The 26,491-nt window shown below is 36.9% G+C and overlaps 1 long non-coding RNA gene across 2 annotated transcripts in view; it reads left to right on the top strand.

The window, feature by feature from the left end:
* LOC137491393 (uncharacterized) overlaps positions 1–26,376 on the top strand; it is an 89,289-nt gene extending 62,913 nt beyond the window's left edge. Inside the window, exons 5-7 of one of the 2 annotated variants that reach the window (XR_011011379.2) lie at positions 586–686; positions 24,922–25,032; positions 25,222–26,376. This is a non-coding gene — a long non-coding RNA (uncharacterized lncRNA). Of the gene's footprint in view, positions 1–585; positions 1,683–24,921; positions 25,033–25,221 lie in introns of those variants that run through there. The other variant, XR_012401958.1, reaches the window with a different exon arrangement.
* Positions 26,377–26,491: the final 115 nt, after the last annotated feature.

The following is a 26,491-nucleotide window of genomic DNA, read 5'->3' as shown; positions in this document are numbered from 1 at the left end:
ACTTTCACTCTACTGTGCTTAAATTCTACACAAATTTCTTGTGTTTTAAGCTGTGGTGGTCATCTATAATCCCAATTTAACAATGCAAATCTTGTGATGGGAATTATTGCGGACGCACACATTGCAATATCGATTCTCACGCGATATATTGAAATCATTCACAACACAATAAAATAAAGTGTTAAGTTAGTGTTTCACATACTATTAAATGTGTTAAATGCTTGATTCTGAGTGTTTTTTTAGGTGCATGTGCAATTAGTTACCCATAAACTCACTGCTAAGTAGTTCTAAGTCTGATAAAAAATAATAAATTACCACCTTATCAGTTATTCTTTGCTTTAAGCATTTGTTTAATGCATCATAACAAGTCATTTGTAATCATTTTATTAGTATTTTAAGTTTTTATTTAGCTTTCAATATTTATTCATATTCTAGGTTTATATAACAATAATTTTGGAAATAATCTTTTGACTTTTTAAGCCATTTCTTTAATCAAGAGGGAGCTACAAAAGGTCCGTGTAGGAGAACATTGTGATATTTTGTATGATTTATAGGTACACCAATTTTTTTGTTTGTTTGTTTCAGCGTTCAACTGGCCATGCAGTCTCAAAATGACAGCCACCAAATGAGGAATGAATGAAACTGAAGGTTTCCAAGGCCAGCGATGACTCAAGGATTCCTCTCAAGTGCGTAGGCATTTTTAATTGTTTTTTTGCATCTTTTTTAAAAAGATTTTAGATGTAATGAAATAGTCAAGTAGAAAAAAATACATCAATTTCTGATTATCTAAGCTGCAAGATATACGTCCTATATGAATCGAGAATTAATGTAAAGGGCAGACACTGCACGTTCTTGTTCTGACAAACGAGGTCTACATCTCACCAGGGAGCTGTCACATAATGAAAGATGAAAATCTTATGCTTCAGGCCACAATGTAAAGGTCACCACGACCAGTAATACTCAGCCTGGGGTCAAATAAATGTCACGAACAAGGTTCCTAAATTCACTGGATTTCCATGTCTGATCTCGCACCTGCTGCGTGCATCTCTCACCTGCTTTTGAGTCAAGCTGAAAGCAGGTGGTCAAATCTATGCCATTGCCCTTCAGGATCTGCCCAGATCGATAGGTGACACTTTAAAGCATGTGGTGACGCTTTTTCACAAAATACGCGCCGAACAGTTCTGAAGAATCAAAATGTCTGGGTTTAGCAAATCAGAAACACCTACACGACAATCTATAGCAGCAAGTCTGGAAGCAAAGCACAATTTGACTGTTTTTCAGAAAAGAGCGAATGAGAGAAGCTTGTGAAATGAAGACAAAAGGAAAGCAGCGATGCAGAGGTGATGGGGTAGTTAGCAGAAACACCAAGCAAATTGATTTCCTGGCTGACAGCAACAGCAGCAGCGTGGCCGTGCATCATGGGTTACATAAGTGCTCTGCCATCATGATCAAGCGCAGCAGGAAGAGACATGCCAGAGCTCCTCCGCCGGCGAGATTGACAGCGACAGGGTCGGCAGCACGGGTTACTCGATATGCAACCAGGGAATCGGCAGGGCAGAAAATCTTCCCAGCGTCCACCTTGTGTCTGTCGCATAGCATCACAGCAGAACGCTGGGCTACAAAATCATCCTGGCAGTAATGAAATAAATACCTTTTGACATGCTTTGATGCTTTTGACATCACCAGGTCGTGTTTTGTTTCATGTTTTTTTATTGGTGGCTGGAGTTAGCCTTGTTTAACCTCGCCTACTACAAGCCAGTTTCATTTTCTTTTCAAACATGGGATTTTTTTGATATTCGTGCACTTTTGTTTTAAGGAAAACATCTTTATTCAATCTCTTTTTAAACATCTTAATGGTATAAACAGCCAGATTTATTCTGCGATTAGTAAACAACCCCCTGGTAGTGCAGCATGCCTAATGTGTCTGAGAATTTGTCAGGCATGAACTGGCTCAACATTTAGTAAACCCTGAAGAAAAGCTAATGTTATATAAGCCATATTTAGTGGTTTGAAGTGGTGTAGGGGTTTTCACTGGCCACAATTTTGTTGTTGAGTAATTGTGTTTTATAAGATTGAATCTGACTATTAAGACATTTATTCCTGCTTAGATAAAGCTGTATTTTTCCTTCTTAAACCTTAGTGTTGAATCACATCAAAATTATAGTGCTGAACTGACATGCGCCTCAGCCAAACAAACATGGATAATGTGATGAGGGATGAACTGCAGTCAGATGAGAACAGTGTCAGTAAACTCCTTTTTCTTTATATATATATATGCTATACCCAGCCTCAAAGCAGATCTATTGATAAATATTGATTCCTGTTCATGGATATAAATTTTTTTCCGAGTGACCCAGCACGACCTTTCAGTGTAATTCATTTCAATATTTTTTGTCTCTCAGTGTAATGTATTGCAATCTACATTTCAATATTTATTTACCAGTACTATATTTTGTCTTGAAAGGCTGATCTGACAATGGCAAGTTACCTACTATATATATTTTTTAAATCTCTTGATTTAACGTTGACTATTATTGCATTTGAAGAAAATAATTTATTTCAAAATATATAACAAAGTATGAAAACAATATAGTGTCTCAAACATGCAGGCAAGAAAGATACTGGCTAATAATTAGTTTATTTCATGCTGAATGTCACAAACAATTTATACGTGTTGAATTTAAACAGGCAAACTTAAATTAGTAATGTTCAACTTAATTTGTGTTGAAATTAAGCCCAATTAAATTGTTCACAACCACTTAACTTAAAAAAAACATTGAGTAAATCCAAGAAATCATCTATGAATATTTTTTTTTCAGTTCACAAGGAACAAAAAGGGCAATTTGTATCCATAAACATGAATTAATTGATAAATTTAATGTCATTGACTTGGTTGATAAATAGGTTTATGTATGTATTATCCAGAGTGCGCATTATACATTGACGATCAGGGAGGGGGAAGTTTTTCGGTTATGTTCGGTAATATGCCTCAGTGAACCAAATTTCATTGATTTAGTTACATCTACATGCATTCGCAATGGTTTGAACCGTAATAGGGGTGGTCAAATGTATATCTATTATTTTAATTATTAATATTATTTAGGATGCAGATCAGAGCAAATAATGTCCTAACTATTAAAGAGCAGACCCCCCATACATCTTGTTTTGATGTCCTTAAAGGGGGATCAAGCGTTAATTAGGGGGGTCAGATCCCCCCAAACCCCCCTGTATTTCGCACCCTGATATTAACTCCTTTATGTATGAAATTACACATGCATATGGTTTGAATTGAATCAGTAAAAAATGCTTTATAAATGCTATTTTTAAATTCCCACTACTGAGGTAGCTTACAAATCCAGTGACCCTGCAGAGAGTTCAGTGGCAGAAGCAAACAAAGACGAATGGAGATAGAAGTGTAGTTGCTGACCGCAGGGGCGGAATGAAACCAAATCAAGCATAGAAAAAGAAAGCAGCCACCGGCTGACAGGTAATAAGTATCGAAATCTGAGGTTACGCTCCGGTGTGCTCAGGATACCTAAGTCAATAACCACGAGACATCGACATTCAGATGTTGACATTCAGCTTGACTGACTAGCAAGAAAAGGGAAAGCTAGCTCCTCGTGTAGAGGAACACAAAAACACAGCTGTCCCTCTGAGTTTCCTGCAACCAAGACAAAGTGGCAGTGGCTTCATTCAATTGATCCCATCTGCTGAAATCAATGCGCATGACATGCTCTAAACTGTTATAACCCTAGGCACACGGCCTTTCAAACAAAGCTAAAATTCACAGGTTATGTACAATGCTTTCAAAAAGCAGCCTTTGAACAAGAATACATTGTGATTGTTATGGTATTCGGATCTTTTTCAGTTCATTTGTTCAAACTCATTAAAACAGTAGGAAATAAGTGCTTGCTTATGACTTTAGTCACTTATAAAAATGCTTTGGGTATTAGGAAAATTCATTTCATATCTAATTTTATTCCGCTTGCCTCTTGGCATTTCACGCTTACTGTCCTCACATTTTGAGGACATTCAGCAAACTTTCAGTACATTATCTTACAGATTTTAACATATTTATTTTTATTTTACAAGGAACAAAACAGTGACCAAAAGTGAGGTCTGAATTTTACATTTGCTTTTGTTTTTAACTACCACGGAGGCTCAGTGGTTAGCAGAGTCGCCTCACAACAAGAAGGTCTCTGCGTTTGCATGTTTTCCTTGTCTTTGCCTGGGTTGCCTGGGTTGCCTGTTTCCCCCACAGTCTAAAGACATGCAGTATAGGTGAATTAGATTAGGTTTATTGGCAGTGGTATATGAGTGCATGTGTGAATGAGAGTGTGTATAGGTGTTTCCCAGTACTGGGTTGTGCCTGGAAGGGCATCTCCTGTGTGGCGGTTCATTCCGCTTTCACGACCCCTGATAAGTAAGGGACTAAGCTCAAGGACAATGAATGAATGAAATTAAAATAAATAAATTGGAGCAGGTTGTGTTGAGAAAAGGAAAATGCTCAATTTGACAAAAAAACTGTAGTTTTAGTAGTTTTGCTTTTACAATGCCCAAAGAAAATGCATGGAAAACAAAAAATTTATAAGAGATAGAGTATACAACGTATAATCAGATATTAATGTTTCCACAATTATATTATTATCACAAATTAAACTAATGAAGCCCATACAAAAATGTTATACTATTAAGTAAGTGAAAGTAGAACTACCCTTTTATATTCTTAAAAAATCTATATGTTTAAATAAAGTATGGATTTTACTTGCCTGGACATTAATAATGGCCAGGGCCAGATGGAATCTACGGACATTTTTTTGCTATTTTTTCAGAGAATTTTGGTAAAAAATCTGTGGATTTCTGCGGAATTATTTTGGGAGTATCCAGCGAAGTATCATAACTAAAACCTTAATATATGAAATAAAAAGTAATAAATTACTAAATAAAAACTGAAATTCAGATTTACACATTTACTCAAGTAAATAAACAGAATTAATGATGGGCTTAAAATCTGCAGAAATCTGCGGAATTCTGCGCGTGCAGATTCCATGTGGGCCTAATAATGGCTGCTACTACATATAAAGTAGTCAAAATTTGACTCCAAAAACAAACCCATTTAAAAATTGTCCTGTCCGCTTGTTAAGCGTGACGTCACGCGAAGTGGCTTCCGGGTCCAAGCGCTCTATTCAAATGAATGGGAGACTCATGAAATGGTAATAATAAACATTTACAAAGCGAATTGTTACTTTTGAAAATCACAATTGCAATATATATGTCCATGCCTAATATCCAATGGCCAGAAAGCGATTCATTTTTTATAAATTGTTAAAATTTTGGTATTTGTTATGCAGCAAGCCCAGAGATTGTTGTGTACACTATGACTTTGTATAAAATTTACTTTAATGTGTAATATGAATAAAAAGTGATCATAAACGAATGATTTCTTAACTCAAATGAGCGGCGGCTTGGACCCGGAAACAGTATTACTTACGTCACCAACACGTCATCACTTAACAAGCGGATAAGAATGACTGCTGTTCAATAGTTTTAGGACAATCTCGATGAAACATTTTTAATGTTAGTTGTTACGCCCCATCTTTGAGTGAGAGGCGTTACATAAATGGAAAGACTGCACACATAACGCTGCTAAAGAAAATATATACAGATTTTATTTACACAATGATTTTCTATATAAAATTCATCTGTCAACTTCACAAGCTGACCAGGCTCAAATTCAAATTCACCAGCAAAAGAAACAAATGAAAACACTCTTTATTACCCTTGTTAGTCCCTTGTCCACAAAAAACAATCAATAAAAAAAGAAGGTACAAAAGAAAATGGCGCCAAGCTCCCCACTTACCATGTACAAATATTTACATTCAGCGAACAAATCCAAAATGGGTAAAACAGCAGAGTAGTCAGTTAACAGGCAGAGGTCAGACTTTTAATGTAACAGAGCGAGAGCTAATGCACTAAATACTGCGTCAGAATTTCCTCAGATGAATACACAAACTCTTATTCAATAAGTCTCGCTAACACACACATCACTACCAACCACAAGGAAGCTCAAAACAGCTAAAGTAAGGAAGGGTGTGGCATCAATTGGAGCAGGGGCAGGACCAAGCCAAGGAGCGATTAGCTGAGAAAACAAATACAAAGAACACTTCCCATGGTCACTTAAAATGTTCACTACTTTAGGCTCTTAACAAATATCCATTCATTCATTCATTTTCTTGTCGGCTTAGTCTCTTTATTAATCCGGGGTCTCCACAGTGGAATGAACCGTCAACTTATCCTGCAAGTTTTTATGCAGCGGATGCCCTCCCATCTCTGGGAAACATCCACACACACATTCACACACACACTCATACACTACAGACAATTTAGCCTACCCAATTCACCTGTACCGCATGTCTTTGGACTGTGGGGAAACCGGAGCACCCAGAGGAAACCCACACGAAGGCAAGGAGAACATGCAAACTCCACACAGAAATGCCAACTGAGCCAAGGTTTGAACCAGTGACCCAGCTGCCTTCTTGCTGTGAGGCGACAGCACTACCTACTGCGCCACTGCCTCACCATCTCTTAACAAATATGTAAAACAAAATTAAAAATAAAACAAATCTTTGGTTCTCAAGTCGAGATTCTATTTAGTTGTGCTGTGTGTTTATTCGTCTCACTTCCAACCTGTCTGGTAGTCCTGCCAGCATAATGTCAGTCACACACACACACCGACATCTTCACTCTCCTCTTTCCGCCCTTGTCTCGCCTTTTTAATTAACCTCCAGTCCACCCTTAAATCAATTCACACTGCTGAGATGTCTTGCGGATAACCTGTGCTTCCTCACTGAGCCCTTCTGCGATTGGCTGCCTCTCCCTCAATGCTTTCTGATAGCTAGACAAACACCCCTTCAATTGTGGTGTTTTTGCAGCGTATAGAGGACAATGCATTCAATTTGAGGGGATTTCAGTGATAGATATATAGGGTGTGTTTACTTTCATACTATTGAGATGCCAATTCTGGCCTTTGGTGTGCAGGGATTGTCCTCTTTAGACCCCTGTAGCTCCAGTAATATGGGTTTTACTTTTGTTTTAATTGGTCACTGAGCTGCTCTGTTGCTGTAGATTGGCCTTCATAGCTATTAGAGTTGATTGAGGTCAGATGTTAATTGCGGACTAGTTTTCATATGCGGATCTGTCTGTGAATCCTATTACTGGAAGTGAAAGCTACACCGCGGTGTCAACACGAGCAAAGCAGGAGGCAGGCGCATGGGGTATTGTGCGATGATGCAACGTTTGACAGGGTAATACTCTTTCTTTCAGTGTTAAAACTACACAGATGTGACAACTGTAATTTCCAGACGCAAGGGTTTTCTCGCTGATATTGCTGATGTCTAAACAATTTGTTTAAAGAGTTTGTGTGCTGTCCCGAGGCAACCAGGCATGATGGGTAAACAGGTTTTTTTTTTCATCATGCAATATTACTGATTGGATTCTCAGAAGTGACATTTAAAGATGGATCCGAGCTGTTAATACTTATGCAGCTTAAGAAAACATCTGGTCGGGTCAAACCGAGCTTCTTTTTTTTTTTAATTAGTTACTTTTTTTCCTATTTATTTGCCTTTGTATGAGCATTTGAGGCAGATTCACGTGAAATCTACACGTTTTTTCAGATTTAACAGTCTGTTAGTGTATGCTGTTATTGATTTGGATTTCTACAGTGCATCCGGAAAGTATTCATAGTCCTGAAAAATCACATGTACATCAGTATTCACAGCCTTTGCCATGAAGCTCTAAATTGAGCTAAGGTACATCCTGTTTCCACTGATCATTCTTGAAATGTTTCAGCAGCCTAATTAGAGTTCACCTGTGGTAAATTCAGTTGAAAAGGCTTACACCTGTCTATATAAGGTCCCAGGGTTGATAGTGCATGTCAAAGCACAAACCAAGCATGAAGACAAAGGAATTGTCTGTAGAACTCCCAGGCAGGATTGCACAAGGCGGGGGAAGGTAACTAAAAAAATTCTGCTGCTCTGAAAGCAGTGAGCACAGTGGCCTCTATCATCTGTAAGTGGAAGATGTTAGGAACAACCAGGACTCTTTCTAGAGCTAGACGGCCATCTAAGCTGAGTGATCGAGGGAGAAGGGCCTTAGTCAGAGAGGCAATTAATAACCCGATGGCCACTCTGTCTGAGCTCCAGCATTCTTCTGAGCGAACCTTACAGAAGGACAGCCATCCACAACAATCTGAATACTTATACTGTATGTGTGTGTCAGTGTCCGGATTACTGTCAGCTGTGGCAGGGGTAATTGGAGCAATGACTTCTTGGATTTGTAGTTCATATAATAGCAGATTTGTAGTCCAGGTGACAATGCATGTTTTCCAGCGATCTGTAAAGCCTAGATCGTTGGTGATCGTGACAATATCTATTTTGGTTATTAGTATTAGTAGTATTTTGTTTTTAAATGAATGAATAAATAATGCAAATGATAATCAAACAATATACATATTTACTGTTTAAATACTTTTTATATTGTTTGTATACAGGCATCATTTTATTTATTTATTTATTTATTTATTTATTTTATCTATTATTTATATTATTTTTATTAACACTATTACTGATATAACTTAATATCAATAAAATCTACAGTTTATTTGTTTGGTGACACCTCTGGCACAGAAATGCCTTAAAATGTTATGTTTAAGATCTTCTGATAGTTCTGGACTGCTCTGGCACAGACATAATTCGCATATTGCTCTTATTCTCTTCGATTTGCTGGACATATTCTTCCAGTTTCTGCTGTCCAGCTGCATTGTTTGATAAAATGCACAAGTGCCAGCATTTGTGGCCACAGCTGTTCATCAAACGCCTTCAGAATGCCAATAGCGGACATCCAGCTTTGCCCTCAGGGTATGTTGCATAAGACTCAGCGGGTTTAGGCGTCTTGCCAGGATTTGTCCGTAGCTGCTGCTGGACGCACAGTAGGTCATGAACGGCTCTGTGAATGTGCACTTAGCATGGTACCTTCCTCGTTAGAGCTGTTCACTCACAGATGGGAGAAAAGTGTGTGAGTGTGAAATGAGGGCTTTCTGCTCTAAGTTGCCAAAATTCGTACTTTGCAACCTTTCAGATATCAAAGCACGTGTAAAAACAAGAACAAAATAAAACACACCCCGGGATGGAGAATAAAAGAAAAGTGTGTGCGCTGGAGATTATAAAGAACAAAAAAAGGGAAAATAGATCATTACTAGAAAGACCAGAGAGCACAGACGTATGAATTTGTGTGCTAACGTATGTACCTGTCCTGGTGAGTGTATTTTGGTGAATAATGAAGGACAAACAGGCCTGAAGGGATATTGAAAAGGTTTCTGAGTGGTAAAGTCACTAAGTGCTCTTTCTCCTGGTAAACAGGGAGGATGGCTCTTACGCTTCAGAGATGATTAAATCTTTCTAATGGCCTTCAAATGTTTTATTTACTTCAAAAAGCTGTGCTTTGTTCTCCTCTGCAAAAAAAAAAAAAAAAAAATGGTATTCCACCATATGTCCATATTTACTGTTTAATTAGGAAATTTTCAGGGGTTGACAAAGTGGGCGCTACCAAGTTACATGGTTAATGATTAGTTTATTGGACTTAATTAGTTTATTGGATTAATTGAACTTACAAAATGTAAAAGTTGTAAAAGCCACGGTATTACCACATTTCTGAAACATAATGTTTTTTTGAAATTACTAATTGAAAAACTACTTGGCTAAGTAGAAAAAGAACCCTGAATATTCTGTCCTCATATACCATTCATAGTTTCATAGTTTCTGTCTACAAAAATATCTATCTATCTATCTATCTATCTATCTATCTATCTATCTATCTATCCATCCATCCATCCATCCATCCATCCATCCATCCATCCATCCATCCATCCATCCATCCATCCATCCATCCATCCATCCATCCATCCATCCATCCATCCATCCAACCATCCATCCATCCATCCATCCATCCATCCATCCATCCATCCATCCATCCATCCATCCATCCATCCATCCATCCATCCATCCATCCATCCATCCATCTTCTGTTTTTCTCTTGCTGTCTTTCGTTGCTGTTATTATTAAGCAACAAGCAACAACCCTAACCCACTAAATTTATACATATATATAAATATTAGATCACTTTCTGAGAGATAATGTGGAAAAAGGGTTACATGCACAGCTAGTCTTTTTCAGTCAATGATACACTTCCAGTGAAAGCTTTATGTGACTATTTTCAATTTCATAAGGTTCTTTTTCCAGCATCGATGTCAATTAAATAGACTTATAAGCATCCGTTTGGTTGTTAAAGCATAAAAAGAGACGAAAGACCGTTTAAACTCAGGTGCCGTCATTAGCAGCTGGCTAGCGCAGAAATTCCATAGAAAAGACTGGGGTAAAATTATTTTCCATATTTTAAAGAGATGGTGTGTAAAAATATAATTTTATGTTGTGCATCTTCTTTGGTCTAAGACCATTATATTGTATCTCAGCCAGGCAGTGAAGAACGCAACAATTTTGTATGGCATGACAATTTACCGGAACACAGCCGACTAAAATTAAAAGACCGCGTGCATAAACACTATTAAGGCTGTACAGTTTGTCTGTCAAGCAAGTAAATGTAAAACAATATCTAAAACTATTAAATGAGAAAAACATTTAACTGGCATAACAAAAATTAGCTTCAGAAACAAATCTGTAAAGAAAGAATAACTCTAAAACACCATAAACTGCCAGTAGCGGAGTGTTGTCATTAGTTTCTTGTTATTAGGCAATAGATTTTTTTTATACATATATAATGAATTCATTCGTCATCAACATACTCTGATCACAGATTTATGGTTCAGACTTGGAAATTGTTCTTCAAGGCAAACAGACTGGGAGTTGAAGTCATTAGTGTTTGTAAAAAGAACAAAAGCGCTTGATGGCCTCTGTCGCTCCTCTTCACTCAAGTGTGCTACTTTGTGTGCAAATGCAGATGTAAGTGCTTAAAACCTTGAACATTTGCTGCGGGAAAGAGTGACTTTATGCTTGAAAGCATACTTCAATATTAGCTTCGGTTCAGTGTGTGCACCAACACATATTTTGCAACATTGAAAAGGCAATGCCTGCCAAACCAGTTCAGATAATCTGTCTACATGTCTGTCTATCTATATGTCGATCAATCAATCAATCAGTCAGTCAGTCAGTCAGTCAGTCTGTCAGTCAGTCTGTCTGTCTTATATTTCTTATATTTATAATTTTACATCTAATATATAAATAAATTGTAAATGCTATATTTCTGAAATGACCCTGGTTGCTGAAAGAATAAGCTTTTCATTTACCCATTTTTTTTATTTGTATGCTTTGATGTTGTCTTAATCCCGTGCATGCTATTATCAAAAATTAGTTTATTTTGCTGGCATTTGGTTAAATGGCGAAATGCTGAGCATGTCTAGACATAGCCTGACCTTTATGGTGTTCTTGTTGGGTAAGACCTCAAAGCATTTGGCACAATATTAGCATAAGCGCAGACGAGCGTGCACACGGATGACCTTTTCCTGTTAGACAACAGTCTTGTGTAGTGGTAAGGTTGAGTTAGAAAATACAAGTGCATTGTTTGAGTACCATCAGCTGTTTGGGGCCATTCATATGTCATTTCGAGATAAACATCTCCCAAAGAGTAGAGGGAATTATTTTATGGGTTATTAAATGTTGGTAATGTGTCCTTTACCAATCTCTAATTGATTTTCCTAAGACACAACAAGCCTTAAGCATGTGATTTACGTGTTCTGGTCATTGAACATAGTCTCTGGTTCATCTTGAAATTGTTTGCAAAGTGAATGAATATGAATGTTGTTGTTTTTTTTTTCCTTCAAAGCATAAATGCTGATTTATGCTGAAAGCAAACAGATTGCTTTTAAACCTGAATAACCAAACGTAACCTTGAACATGGCCCTCGTAGGAGAAGGTGCAATACATTTCACAAAATGTATAAATATGTCCAAGGATCAGGGTCTTAAGGTTTAGGATTTATTTACTCATGCTGTAGTCAGTATGGGGGGGCGATAGGTGGCTCAGTGGTTTGCACTATCACCTCACTACATAATCAATCAATCAATCAATCAATCAATCAATCAATCAATCAGTCAGTCAGTCAGTCAGTGAGTCCATCCATCTGTCCTTCCATCCATCCATCCATTACTTTACTTTATCCATCTATCATCTATTTATCCATCCATCCAATTATTAATTTACTTATCTATCATCCATCCATCCCTTTATTAATTTATCCCTCCATCCATTCCTTTGTCAATTTATCCATCCATGTATATTTTTATGCATCCATCCATCCATCTGTCTTTGTTCATTTATCTGTCCATCCATCCATCCATCCATCCATCCATCCATCCATCCATCCATCCATCCATCCATCTATATCTTAATTAATTTATTCATCCATCCATCTGCCTATATCTTTATTCATTTATCCATCCATTTATCCATCTTTCCATGTATCCCCTTATTAATGTATCCATTCATTCATCCAGTCTGTCTATCACTTAATTAATTTATGCATCCATCCATCCATCCATTCAGCCACATATTCATCCATTCATCCATCCATCCATCCATTCATCCATCCATCCATCCATCCATCCATCCATCCATCCATCCACCCAGCCACCCATTCATCCATCCATCCATCCATCCATTCATCCATCCATCCATCTATGATCTGTCTGTCTGTCTGTCTATCTCTTTATTAATTTATCCATCCATCTGTCCCTCACTCTTTCTTTCTTTCTTTCTTTCTTACTTTCTTTCTTTTTTCTTTTTCTTATGTTCTTTTTCTTTTGCAGCAATATCTGTAAAATCAGTGCAATCTTTATCGCAATTTTTTTGCATTGCATCACTGTGTTATATACCGTAACAGTGGCTTTACCTACTGTATATGATAGGTTTTCTTAATCTGTGTTTAATCATTTCTCCTGAAGGATTATTGGATTTTTTAATCTTGGCATTGTGCCCGTGCCAATTAGACAGAACACATGTAATTAGTTCAGTGAGTTCAGACTTTCTGGCTCACATGCAATTGGCAGCGAGCTGAATCTGTGGTCTTTACAGGTGAGCCAGAACCACCGTTATGTAACTGTTAACCTTCAAAGTGCTTGATGTGTTGACAACTTCAAATGAGCATTTAAGCTGGATATAATGATCTTGGTAAAAGAATTATGTAATGCCGACAGTCAATCAACTTCTTGCTGTACCCCCCACCAGCACTTTATCTTTTTTCAAAGGCACCAAACAGCGTCCAGCGTTGTTACATAATGTGTAACAACGGCTGCGGTCATTAAATACATCAAATGTTTACACAGGAGCCTCATGTCAGATGCTTTTTTTTCCACATTGTTTTCTTTTGGACGATGTGGGATGTCAAAAGAGGATTAGGTTTTACAAACACTCTCTGCAGAAAATCACTATCAAGTCTATTTCTCATCAAACTGAGCCCTCATATCGCATGCTCCCAGGAGACCGGAATTAAAAGCTGCTCTGTTTTTATGGCGACAGTAATGAACCATGCCAGTCAAAGTAGCACATTTGAGGAAGAAAGTCAACACAGAAATGTACTTCATTCAAATGTTCGAAGGCATTTTGTTTGGATGTTTGTGAATTGCTGATAGCAAAGTCAACTATATTGTGATGACAGGGTCAGGCAAGAAAAGAAAGTGGAGAAGTGCAATTGTTTACAAAATTAAACACCAACAGCATAAACTAGAAACAATGAGTAGCACAAGATAAAGAGTCACCAAAACAAGACACGGGTGAACATAATCAATGAAGAGTTGTAGAAACAAACTAGAAATTGCGGAAAAAAGAAACTAACGTTCAAAGATTAGAATCTAAAAAATTGTAATTATCATACAAGCAATAAGTATAATTGCATATGAGTATAAATGTAGCTATAAAAATAATATTGTTGATAAATAAATTGTGTGGAACCCAGCATTTTTTACAGTGAACAGAATAAAGAAACTCATAAACATTTGGAAACACTTGAGAGTGAGTAAACAGCGAGTATTAAGTGAGTTATTCATTTTTGGGTTTTCATTTTATCTAATTAACAGTACATACCTAAAAAGTACACAAGTGTATCTCTTGAAATGTGTAGGTACTAATGTGTACCTTTAAGGGTACTAATATGGACCCTTAAGGAACAAATGTATACCTTTAAAAAAGTACCATCGCTTTTTTCAAGATATAGAGTCACCAAACAGAGCCAAGACCCAGGACACACTGGAGGGACTATGTCTCTCAGCTGGCCTGGGAACACCTCGGGATCCCCCCGGAGGAGCTGGAGGAAGTGTCTGGGGATAGGGAAGTCTGGGGTTCTCTCCTAAGACTGCTGCCCCCGCGACCCGGCCCCGGAAAAGCGTCAGAAGAAGAAGATGAATGAGAGTCAACAAGGCACAGGTGAACATAATCAATGAAGAGCTGTAGAAACAAACTAGAAATGTAGGGGGGAAACAAACGTATATAGCCCATACAAGAAAGTACATACCAGCAATACCTTTGCCTTTCTGACTTTTAATGCCCATTCACATGAAGGATGACTATACATGTAGCTATAAAATAATATTGTTGATAAATCAATTGTGTGGAAACTTTTTTTTTTTTTACAGTGAGCAGAAAAAGGAAACTCATGAACATTTGGAAACACTTGAGAGTGAGTAAAGAGTATGTTATCATTTTTGGGTGAACTATCTCGTTAACAGTGCATACCTAAAAATACAAAAGTCTCTCTTAAAATTTGTAGGTAGTAATGTGTACTTTTGAGCTGCTAATATGGACTCTTTAGGAACAAGTGTGTTCCTTTTTTAAAAAGTACCATCCTCTTTTTCAAGATATAGAGTCACCAAACAAGACACAGGTGAACATAATCAATGCATAGTTGTAGAAACAAACTAAAAATGATGGGGTAAAAAAAATAGAAACTAATGTAGCCAAAACAAGGAAGTACATTCCATTCACAAGTTCAAAGATTAGAATCCAAAACCATTTTAAATATCATACCAGCGGTAAGTTTACCTATCTGACTTTTAATGCCAATTCACACGAATAACGAGTATAAATGTAGCTACAATAATATTATTAGCGACAACACCACCACATGATACTGTTTAGTCTAGGTTTGTTCTGCAATTGTGTTGTCTGCAGTTTAAATGGATACTCATTGTCTTTTCATTGTCTGTATTTAACTGAATGATCTGAAAAAAACTACTTTGTGATTTTATTTTATTCTAAATATTGTAACCCGTTGGTTTTATCTTGATAGTTAAGATGTCAAACTATAGCATTGGTATTAGTATAGTTGTCATCTTTCTTGTCAATGGGTCTTTAACATTTTGGGCCTTTAACTTTTATTTTGACAACGCTAATAAATCTGCAAAGAAATATGCTATGCTTTCAATTAATTGGTTTTAAAAACCCATTCATCTTAGTAAGCAAGATGGAACAAAAAAAAATTGGAATTGGATAGTGTATTTTGGCCTTTCTGCTTTCCATAGTTTGCATTACAAATATCATATGCGGCTGAAGTCAAGTGTGAGTTTGTGGTATCCACTCAGCCACTTACAGTGAGTGATTTACAGCTTCTATCAGAGCGTCATTTGTTGAAGAGGTGGACATCTGAACTAATGAGTTATATGATATTGGAACAGGTGGTCTAATGCGAATCCTCCTGTCAGCATAATTTAATTTATGTTCCAGATATGGCCATTTGCATAACTCTGGCTAAATGGAAAAGAGGAGTGATTTTGTTCGACCCATCCATACAAACGCCACCATACAAAGCTATCAAATTGCTTGCATTCACATGAAAATGACTTGGATTAATTGATGTGCTAATGCTTTATAATTGTGTGTCTTTCGGTTTTATTTTGTTTTCAGTGTAGCAATTAGACGGATAAGCGATGTGTCTTGATGGCAGCATATTGTGTTTAAAAGCTCCGGGGAAAGATTATATTTTATGCATTTTTTTCTTTAGCAATACTTAATTACAGTTTAACTTCAAGACAAACAGATTGTAAGTTGTTAAAGCGAATAATGAATAAAGGATCAAACCTGTGAATCTCAGTAGTCCTCGTAGCTTGATTTAACACAAGTATGTGGACGGCTTTCAGAAATGATGTAATTACTTAGTGTAGTGGAGCAGAAGAGGCAGTAGACTGTCTGAAAAACTCAATTATTTCAAAGGACAAATAATTATTATCGCAGCAGTATAATGCAGTTTTGAGCGAAAGAAGTCAAGAAGACTTATGAGCAAAGCCTATGAAAAATGCAAAAAGGAATTAGCACCAAAAGACACTAAAGAAACGGCATCTTATCATAACAAAGAGAGCATACTTTTTGAGAGGACATTTACATGCACATATTGATGAGCAGTTTTTAGGTTGATACAAAGAGTGAATTGATGAAATGAACTAATTATGAAAAACACTTCAACAGCATTTCTTAATCAAAGTTAAAATCCAAATTCATGCTAGTGTTGGAAAATAGGGATCATTTTTTATTATTTTTGTCTCTTTTTCTTTTAATCAAACAATTATTTGTATTGGTCATGTAAGGGTCATATGTTAACTGAACTTCTACTGTTGTGTGTGAGTGCTGTGCATACTAATTAGCATTTTTGCAGAAGTAGATAGATGCGGGTCCAAAATTAAATTCAGCTCTGCAGAAACTTCCTGTCTGAAGAGAGGTGTTAAATCTGAACACAGAAAGTTGTATGCTTTTTTTGTTGTGCAGAGAATTCGTAGAAAAAGAGGAAGTATGTCTAAGGTGCGGCCAATGGAGGACTGAACAATGACTGACAAATGACGTTACACCAAAACTCCACCTGTTAATATCAGTTGTGTATATATGCTGGAGTCAGGAAATGTTAGTTGCGAACCTCTTGAATGTAATTCTTGGATTGCATTGGGGTAACGTAACCCAGAGCTCTGTCATCGAATTATTCATTTGTATCTAATAAATTACTAATATTTTTGGCATTGAAGAAAACAATCTCCAGACCTTTTCTTATTGAACATGCATGGAATTGGCTTGATATTCCAACACTAGTAAACGTTAATGCATGATGAATTAGCTTTATTTTCGTTGACTAACAAAGATGAATAAATACTGTAATAAATGTATATGTTCTTGTTTGTTTGTCATGTTAAAAAACGATATGATCAATTAGTCCTGACAGAATATGTTTTAGTTCATTGTAGCGTATTAAACTACGTTAATCATGTTCTAACTTAATTTTATAAGTTGCACAAGCTGTTTTAAGTCAGTTTAAGAGAATATAAGTTCAATGGAATATAAGTTCAAATAAGTTCATAAGGTTTATTTGATTCAGCTTAAAAAATTATGGCAACCAGGATTTTTTACAGTGTGAGTTAACTTACATGAACTAATACAACCTTGTACAATTGTAAAGTGTTACCCAAGTATCTCACAGCCTACACCAATAAACAGCAGCAGCTTGAAGAGTTGATAAGAAGTGTGAAATTCAAAAGTTTACTCTGTTTCTGCCAAATGTTGACCCTCTATCTGAATTTTTGCAGAAATTAAAACAATTCTTCCATATTTTGTAAGGAAGTATGTCGATCATGTACATAATCTGCTTCAGGGGTCCCAATTCTGATGCTCCGTTTTAACTTCATGTTGACAACAGTATAGTTATGCTGGCTAATCGTCCTAATCAGGGTGACATGGTGGCGCAGTGGGTATCGCTGTTGCCTCACACCCAAGCACTTTCGTAGTATTTTCGTAGTCCATGTGGGCCCCACGCGGGCCAGCCCATGTGGGCCCCACGCATTACTTTAAATGCAAATGTGGTTATTAAGAGTGTAATCTTGGAATAAAGATGCTATATGTGCAACTGAACCAACGCTGATGAAAGCAATGTAGTTTAATCAAAAAGCAAACTGAGCATGTGCGCAGAAAAAAAACATACCCGCGCGCCTCATGCACGCACATCTCCTGCTTGAAGCTGACATGCTCTGCTCCCAGTGTAAGTCCCGTTTGTGAACATGGACGCCGGAAATATAGCCGCACTGCTCACACTCCGCTCATGCATTGTGAAGCTGGCGTAATAGACTTTTATGCGTAGGTGTCAGCACATAGTGAGTTTTGCAAGTCTAAAAAGAGGAATGATAAGTCAGGGAGAACAGACTTAATAAACCTAATTCTCGACCATGAGTTGGGTTTAAGACAACACACAACAGATAATTCTATAAAACATGTTTTTTTTTTTTTTGTATTTTATAGAACTGTCTATAGACTATTGCATCTTTACAATGTCAACAACTCACTCATCCACACAAATGCAGGAGAGCAGGATAATGTGGAGAATCTCAGTGGGCAATCAGTTCAATACTGCAGCTGGAAATCAATGCTGAACAAGATGAGGATCAGATCTCGACACACTGTACAGTCTCTTTGAGAAAGCCTCTGCTGTGACTAAACCTCCCATTGGCTGAATAAACAAAAGGCCAAAGTAACCTTTGCTAAGTAGCATGTTGTGTGTGGCTGCAGTCTGAATGTTGTATTTAGAAGCAGACAACTCTTGCTGGATGTTCTGTGTGCATCTAAAAATAAATGGCTTTTCACAAAGCGCACAAGGACATTTCTGTCAATCTTGTTATCATCAGAGAGACAAAGGGGTACAGTATATATGTAGCATGATGAGATTAGCTCCTCAATTTCATTATCCGCATATCTTTAGCTTGCTTGCCATTATCCTTCAGCTCACAAGCGACCTGTCAGAACAGGGATGTGCAATGCATATCACTATTTTTAGCTTGGATAGGCTCCCGAAAATGAAAACAGAGGGTCTGAACATAATTTATACTGCCATTCCTGTCTTATTTTCCCATGCTAGGCTACTCAAATGTCTTGCGCTATGTGAATGATTGACAGTAGTACGGTTTCTTTGAAATTCCCTCTGCAGAAGTTTTTAACAATGATGCTTCAATAGTGACACAGGCTCATTCTGAAAACGTAACTCTGTATACATTTCTGGAGATTGTGAATTATATAGCCAGAAGCATGTGTGGCTGCATTTCGTCTTCAAAATGAACGCTACGGGGCGGTGTCACATTGTTCCTTTTCCCGCTTACCAGCTGACCGCTTACCTCCCGCTGTAACCAGTTTGTCCACTACTGTAACATTCCAGTCAAATTAGGAGTCCTCTTGGCATTGCAGAGTTCATCACAGCTCCATTATACATCTCCGCCATTGGTTTACAGTAACCATGTGCTTTTCACCATATACAATTCATCTGCTCATGACCTTCTTTCAAATAACATTGTCATGTTTGGTTTCATTTGACAATTTATGACTTTTTTATGACAAACAAAAAATGATCAGAGACATTGATGTATTTCAATATATAATCTATTTGCTATTGTTGAGTCATTGCCTGAGGACAGTATTTTAATGTAGTCTCCATTTTATCTCCTCAACTTTGCGTTCATGTTTAGCTGGTTTTTGGGGTTTGGATTTTCATTAAAGTTTATTAAAAATAAAAAACCTGAAAAATCACATGCATATACGTATTCACAGCTTTTGCTCAATACTTCGTTGAAGCACCTTTGGCAGCAATTACAGTCTGAAGTCTTTTTGAATATGATGCCACAAGCTTGGCACACCTGTCTTTGGGAATATTTGCCTATTCCTCTTTTGCAGTACCTCTCAAGTTCTATCAGGTTAGATGGGAAGCGACGGTGTACAGCCTTTTTCAGATCTCTCCGGAGATGTTCAATAGGATTTAGGTCTGGGCTCTGTCTGGGCCACTCAAGGACATTCACTGAGTTATTGTGAAGGCACTCCATTGATATTTTTCCAGTGTTGATTGGGTCATTGTCCCCCTGGAAGATGAACCGTCGCCCCAGTCTGAGGTCAAGAGCACTCTGAAGTGCCACTGTGCTCATTATAACTTTCCGAGCAGCAGATTTTTTTTCTGTAATCTTCCCGAGCCTTGTGCATCAAAGGTCTACAGACAATTCCTTTGTCTTCATGCTTGGTTTGTGCTGAATTTACCCCAATTAAGCTGCTGAAACATCTCAAGAATGATCTGTGGAAATGTAGTGCTTCAAGGCAATACTTATGTACATGTGCTTTTTCTGTTTTTTTATTTTTAATAAATTTGCAACAATTTTAAAAACTCTTTTTTTCACATTGTCATTATAGGGTATTCTGTGTCGAATGTTGAAAAAATAAATGAATTTAATCCATTTTAGAATAAGGCTGTAACAAAAAAAAAATGTGGAAAAAGTAAACCGCTATGAATTCTTTCCAGATGCACTGTAAGTTTCTCTATACAGTATGCTAGTTTGTTTCATTCTACTGTCTGTATCTTTAAACGTGTAACTTAATAAACAAATTTGCCTGCGTTAAGGCGTTAAGATTCTTTTTGTCAATAATGATAACAACTTTGATGGAGTCAAAAAGATTAATTACAATGGAGTCAGATAAATAATTAATTGAAACACGCCATCCTTGAACTGCTTTCTGTTTTTGACTATTGGTTTAGAATAGCACCATAAGCTTCAAGCCTTACAACTGTGAAAACAGGGTTCAAGTCCTGTGAGACAAAAACAAAAGCCAAAAAATAAAAATAATTAAGTAAATAACAGGGTGAGAATGTGGTAAAATCTGAAAACGGGGTAAAAAAAACAGGCTTTTCTTTTCTGTATTGCTTTTGAAAACACTGTTGGTTGGGTTTAGGCAGGGGTCACCAACCCTGTTCCTGGAGAGCTACCTTCCTGCAGAATTCAGTCCCAACCCTGATCAAATACACCTGAACCAATTAATAGTACCTAAAGCAGCACTTGATAATTAAAAACAGGTGTGTTTGGTCAGGGTTGCAGCTGAAATGTGCAGGAAGGTAGCTCTCCAGGTTGGTGACCCCTGGGTTTAGGGAATTGGGTGGGCAGGTCAATCTGTGATTGTGAAAACACTATTGGTTGGGTTTAGGGAAGGAGGAGCGTGGGTCAGTCAGTCAGTCAACACACCCTCTGATGGATTTTCGCGAGAAGAGTTTGAGAGAAATTAGAGATTTAAAAAAGTGTACACAGTGGCTTCTGATGGATTCGTGAAAAAAAAAAAAAAAAAACGTAGCTCCTGGACGTATTTGGCGCTCTCCAGTAATGTATAAAGGGGTACGTAATAAGAATGAGCCTGGGTTGTTCAATGGAAACCATTCATCAGTCAACATTATTTATTTTTTAATCTCCTTTGGATCCTTGAGTGAACAGACTTTCAGAGGAGGGACAGAAAGCTCTTGGATTTGATTGAAATATCTTCATTTGTGTTCTAAAAATGTGTTTGGAGCGATGTGAGGGTGAGTAAATGATGACACAATTGTCATTTTTAAAAAGTAAGCCTTTATGGGATCAAACTAGCGACTGCGTGGAGAATTAATGATCAAGTAAACAGGATATTTTTCAAGCCAGTGAAAAAAAAAGGCTTTAACTTTTGTCATGGTGAAGTCCTCCGCTAACAAAACCACGCATGAGTCACTGCTGGAGCCATTCATAGCTGGAACACAACTAAGAACAACTCTGAATGACCATCAACACTACACACTCACGATTAGCAGCACTTTCTCCCCCAGAACACTCAATCAACAAGCAACGCTGGTGAGAAAATAACATCATGGCTTCAGCGTGACTTTATTTTAGACTCTTCTAAAAATAATTTGTTTACCGAGAACTTTTACAATGAGTATTTAGAGGAGAAAAACAAAAGCGAGCAGAGCCATGAATAAAAAATGAATCGGGAAGCCGGTGGGATATGAAGAAGCTTCATTGTAAATGAGCGATGAGCTGTGTTTTTCTTATAAAACCCAAGATCCATCTCATCTATCTGACTAAGAGTGGCTTCATGGCTATTTCTTTACTAGGTGTCACAAAGTGCCTTCCCTATGGCGATTCCCCTGCTGAGATCTGGGCTTCTTGTTATACAGGCTCCCAGCAACCACAGATAATTACTGAATGTTGCAGGGCCTTCCATACTACCACAGGCTATTTGTAGACTTCTGCCTCTCTTTTTTTCTTTTTAAAGAGACAGTTCGGCTGTGAATGAACATTCTGTCATTCAGTTATTTAGACGTCGAGTCATGTCTTTCTTTCCTATGAAGGAAACCAAAGATACTGTGAGATATTTCTTTCATCCATACATAACTAAGGAAAAAATAAGTGGGAAGACAAAAATAATGAAATGCTGATTTGGATCTCATTGACTTTACACATCTATTTGAGAAAAAAATGAAGATACACTTGGATATTCTAGGATTCTCTCTATATTGGATGTAAGAGCCAGTTATGCATAATTAATTTGTGATAATAGATAAAAAAGTTCAAACATATTAAAAATAGATATTGAAATATAATTTGAATTCATTGTGAATCCTGTGTTTCTGTGTGGGGTTGCTCGTTCTCCCAGTGCTTGCGTGGGTTTTCCCCGGGGTTCTCTGGTAATTTCGAAAGTTAGCTGAACATACCAAACTGATACCATAGCCAAGCTCTTAGCAAGCCATACATCTGTACTTAGCCTTCCTATATCTGTCATTAGCCAGAAATAAGTCGAGGAGTTCATCAGAGAGGGGTCTGGCTGCAGACTCTGTGCAGATGCAATCTGAGCTGCATCCAATGCTTTTTAATGCGCTCACCTAACCGCTAACCCTACCCCTCACAGTGATGTCACTAGCTCCATTGAGTGCGTTGTGTATGACATTACACTCTCAGCTTGCATTATAAAGGCTGCACTCGATAATAATCCTGTTCATCAAGATCTACCTGAGCTCAAACTCCCCTCTCGCCACGCAAACCGGAGGGAGCCCTGGGCTCTATCCCAGGACAGCATGCCAAACAAGCTGTATTATCAATCATCGGCTAAGTGTGAACTCTTGAAATATAGTTTTATGTTCCAAATCTTATATAATTTGCAAAATAAAAAATATTGGATAATAAATATGGACTGACAATGTTGTGTTGCTTGTAAATAAATATAGACATGTAATTTAAAAAAAAAAATGTATTATTTTATCATAAATAAAAACAGAGAATGCATATTTTCATATGATTTTTTAAATGCTGAAAATCTTTATTTCAAATTGAGAAGAAATGCCATCAGTAGTTCATAGGATAAAACTGAAATTTCTCACCATGGGCTCCAACACAACATTTTAAATCTTCAGGTTTGAATAAAAAAGGTTTGTAAATGGTTAGAAATGTACTATTCATTCTTATTTTTTTAAGGCAGCTCTGTAACAGGCATGGGCCAGTATAAGTTTCAGACGGTATGATAACCTTGGGTAAAATACCACGGTATTGTGATCACTGCTATAAAATAAGTTATTTTTAAATGTAAAAAAAATAACTTTTTTACCCCTTTGAACAAAATTTATTTTATTTTAGGAAACATTTATAATATTTTGGTAGAGTAAACATCTCAGAGTAAATAATTCAAGTAAATAATTGACTTCTACTCTCTTCATTGGTTTCAATACACTGATTTATTTACAACACATAAAAAATACTTACACCATAGGAACAGTAACAGTAAATTTTTGTGGTTTTAAAACCTTGACTTTTCTAAAACGCCGTAAACCTGTAAACAATTTTTTAGGCTGTAAGCAACAATAATAAATCATAACTAAATAACAAAATAATGCTATTTACAACTTTCATCATTTCCATCTTTCATCCCTCCAGTGAGCCTGATCTGTTTGTGACTGAATGTTTGTGTAGAGCTAAAGAATTGCATTTTATTATGTTATATTATTAATCTAAATGAAAAAGATATACTAATAGCTTATTTCGAACGAATAAATCATTTGTTGCTTCAGATTTACTGTTTTAGCACAGGGGTTTCCAAACTTTTCAGCCCACGACCTCCAAAATGACAATGCCAGTGGCTTGCGACCCCCAACACTCTCTGAAATGGTAATATAAACCTTGCACACAACGTCACACTCATACCAATATGCCCAAGTCTATTCATAATTTTGGAGAACGCCACCATGTTCAGTTGTGGCCAGTTCTTATTGTAATGTATTTACTTTTAATGTGTCAGAAAGTTTAATCTTTAATGTGCTGCATCTGAAGCTGTTTGTTTAATATAACATAATCACCCCAGGGGTCGCAAAAAAATCAAAAGGCTGATGGCTTTCTGTTTGCATGTTGTTTTTTTAATTTTTCTTATTAACATGTCAACAGTGGTGCTATTAATACTAGTATTATTTGTTCTTGAGTAGGTTATGAATAAAATGTGATCATTCTAATGGTTTAATAAAATGAACTTGTCACCAAGCGACCCCCAGTCCCCCATCATTGTCCCGACCCCCACTTTAGGAACCACTGATTTATCACACAGCTTAGAACAGCTGACTATATAATTGACATTCATTAGTTATGAAGTATTTATAAATTAATATTTTAATGTTACACATAATTTGGCTGTTCTTCGTTTCTACTGCCTAAATGATTAGGGCTGAAGAATTCAACTAACTTTATTATTAAACAAAAAAGGTGCTGTTAATATTAGCATATTTAACTGAGTTGTTGTTTTCATTGCACTTCATTGTTCCCTCGCATTGCCTGATTGGTAGTATGTATATTTTTAATCACAGGCATTGGACAAGTGTTCTATTTGTAGCTGAATGACATTCTTGTATGCATAGAGGCGAGTCTGTGCCATGCAGTTGCCCAGGTGAGAAGACGAGATCGCTGGTCTTCTTCCCGTTAATTAACATGCTGTGTCCTTATACACAGTGGATGAAACAAACAAAGGTCATCTCTATGACTCTGACACCTTGATGGAAAAATGATTACATAAAAAGTCCTTTATGTTCCAGGTTCAGTGTGGGGTGTTTGCTGGAATAAGTGTCTCCGTGAGTCACTGGTTTCATTCAGAGTTGGATTTAAACAGCTTCTGCTTTCTTATTGAGGATCTTCAGTAATATTTGGTAGGTATAAATGCCTCTGTTTACTATGGCTAAATTCAGAAATGCCTCCGCCAACACACAATTTCTGGGATTCACTTCGGATTTATGAGAAATTACTTTGAATACACAAGTTGTGTGTCCTGTATTAGTATAGTCCGGATTGAGATTTGGATTTTTGCCCTTGTGGTGCATTTTTTCCACCGTTTGCAGGAGTGACAGCTTGACCTGCGGTATAAACTCTTGTTCCTTTGGGCTAATAAGTGGGATGTTTGTGCCATTGAGGAGCAAGGACTAAAAATGATTCCCTATGAGGCTGGTTGCCATGGACACAAAAGTGCCTCTGGATCCAAAAGGCAGAGAAAACACAGCAGACATTACAGTTGAGTGGAAGTAACTTCACTTGTGCCATTTGTCAATGGCTTACAACAATAAAACATTGGCTTAAAACTAAGCACTAAACTAAACCAAGACCATATACAATTACTTCAGATCCTTAAATCAGGGCTCTGACTTTGAAGAACAATGTTTGAACATGTTGGTGCCAGTCACTTTTAGCACACCATATGAGTATATTAAATACAAAACAGATATCATTTCAATGCAGTCTCATAGTAAACCATGGGTTTAGTGGATTACCGTAGCTGTCAGATGAGTATAAAGTTAAAGAACTTAAGGGTTTAAAGAAGGATATAGCCGTTTCATTTAACTAAAAATGCTTGTATTTGCCTGCCATCTAGTGTGAAGTGTTTGCAAATAATAACTCTGATCATAAAGACAGCAAGTAAAATAATATGGCAAGCATGATGAAAGTTTTATATTCTCAAGACACACATATAAAAATGCTACCAGTATAAAAGTAGTGTGATGCGGAAGAATATGTGTAGCAATACTCATTTTTTATTTGCAATAAGCAAAATGGCAATACTCATGTACAATGGCAATGTTGAACATCAAAAGTAACACACGCATGATTGTATTTGATGTGTATGTATAAGCTGAACTGGTTGCAAAATGATCATTTAAATGTTATTTGTTACTTTATTTATAAATTTTAAATTTGTGATTGGAAATAGTGAATGTAAAACATGATGTAATATCATTTTCATTTTATTCTAACTTTTGCAGGTATGCCATGAGGAAAGCTCATTGAATAAATACTCTGCCGTTTTACTAATGCTTTGCATATTACATTTATTAATGAATTTTAGGGCAGAGCAGGGATAGTAACATTTCTTACCTTTCTTGAGATATTGTGCAGACTATGTGTGTGCAGACTTCATAGAGGACAGTAGACTGATCACAAACTGCTTTTGAGTTTTTCTCTTGTAAAACTAAAATAAAACAAATAAATACAGTTTTATTTGCTGTGGGTGGTGGTGGTAACATTTCATTGGTGTTACGTTTTGTTGTTACAACTGACCCAAAGTATTGTAGCCATGAATTAGCTCACCTTACAGCTAACAGCTAAAACATTAGCATC

This window comes from Danio rerio, chromosome 4, assembly GCF_049306965.1.
Source record: "Danio rerio strain Tuebingen ecotype United States chromosome 4, GRCz12tu, whole genome shotgun sequence".
Classification (NCBI taxonomy): domain Eukaryota; kingdom Metazoa; phylum Chordata; class Actinopteri; order Cypriniformes; family Danionidae; genus Danio; species Danio rerio.
The sequence above is the reverse complement of the archived record's forward strand: the minus strand, read 5'-3'. Positions and strand labels throughout refer to the sequence as shown.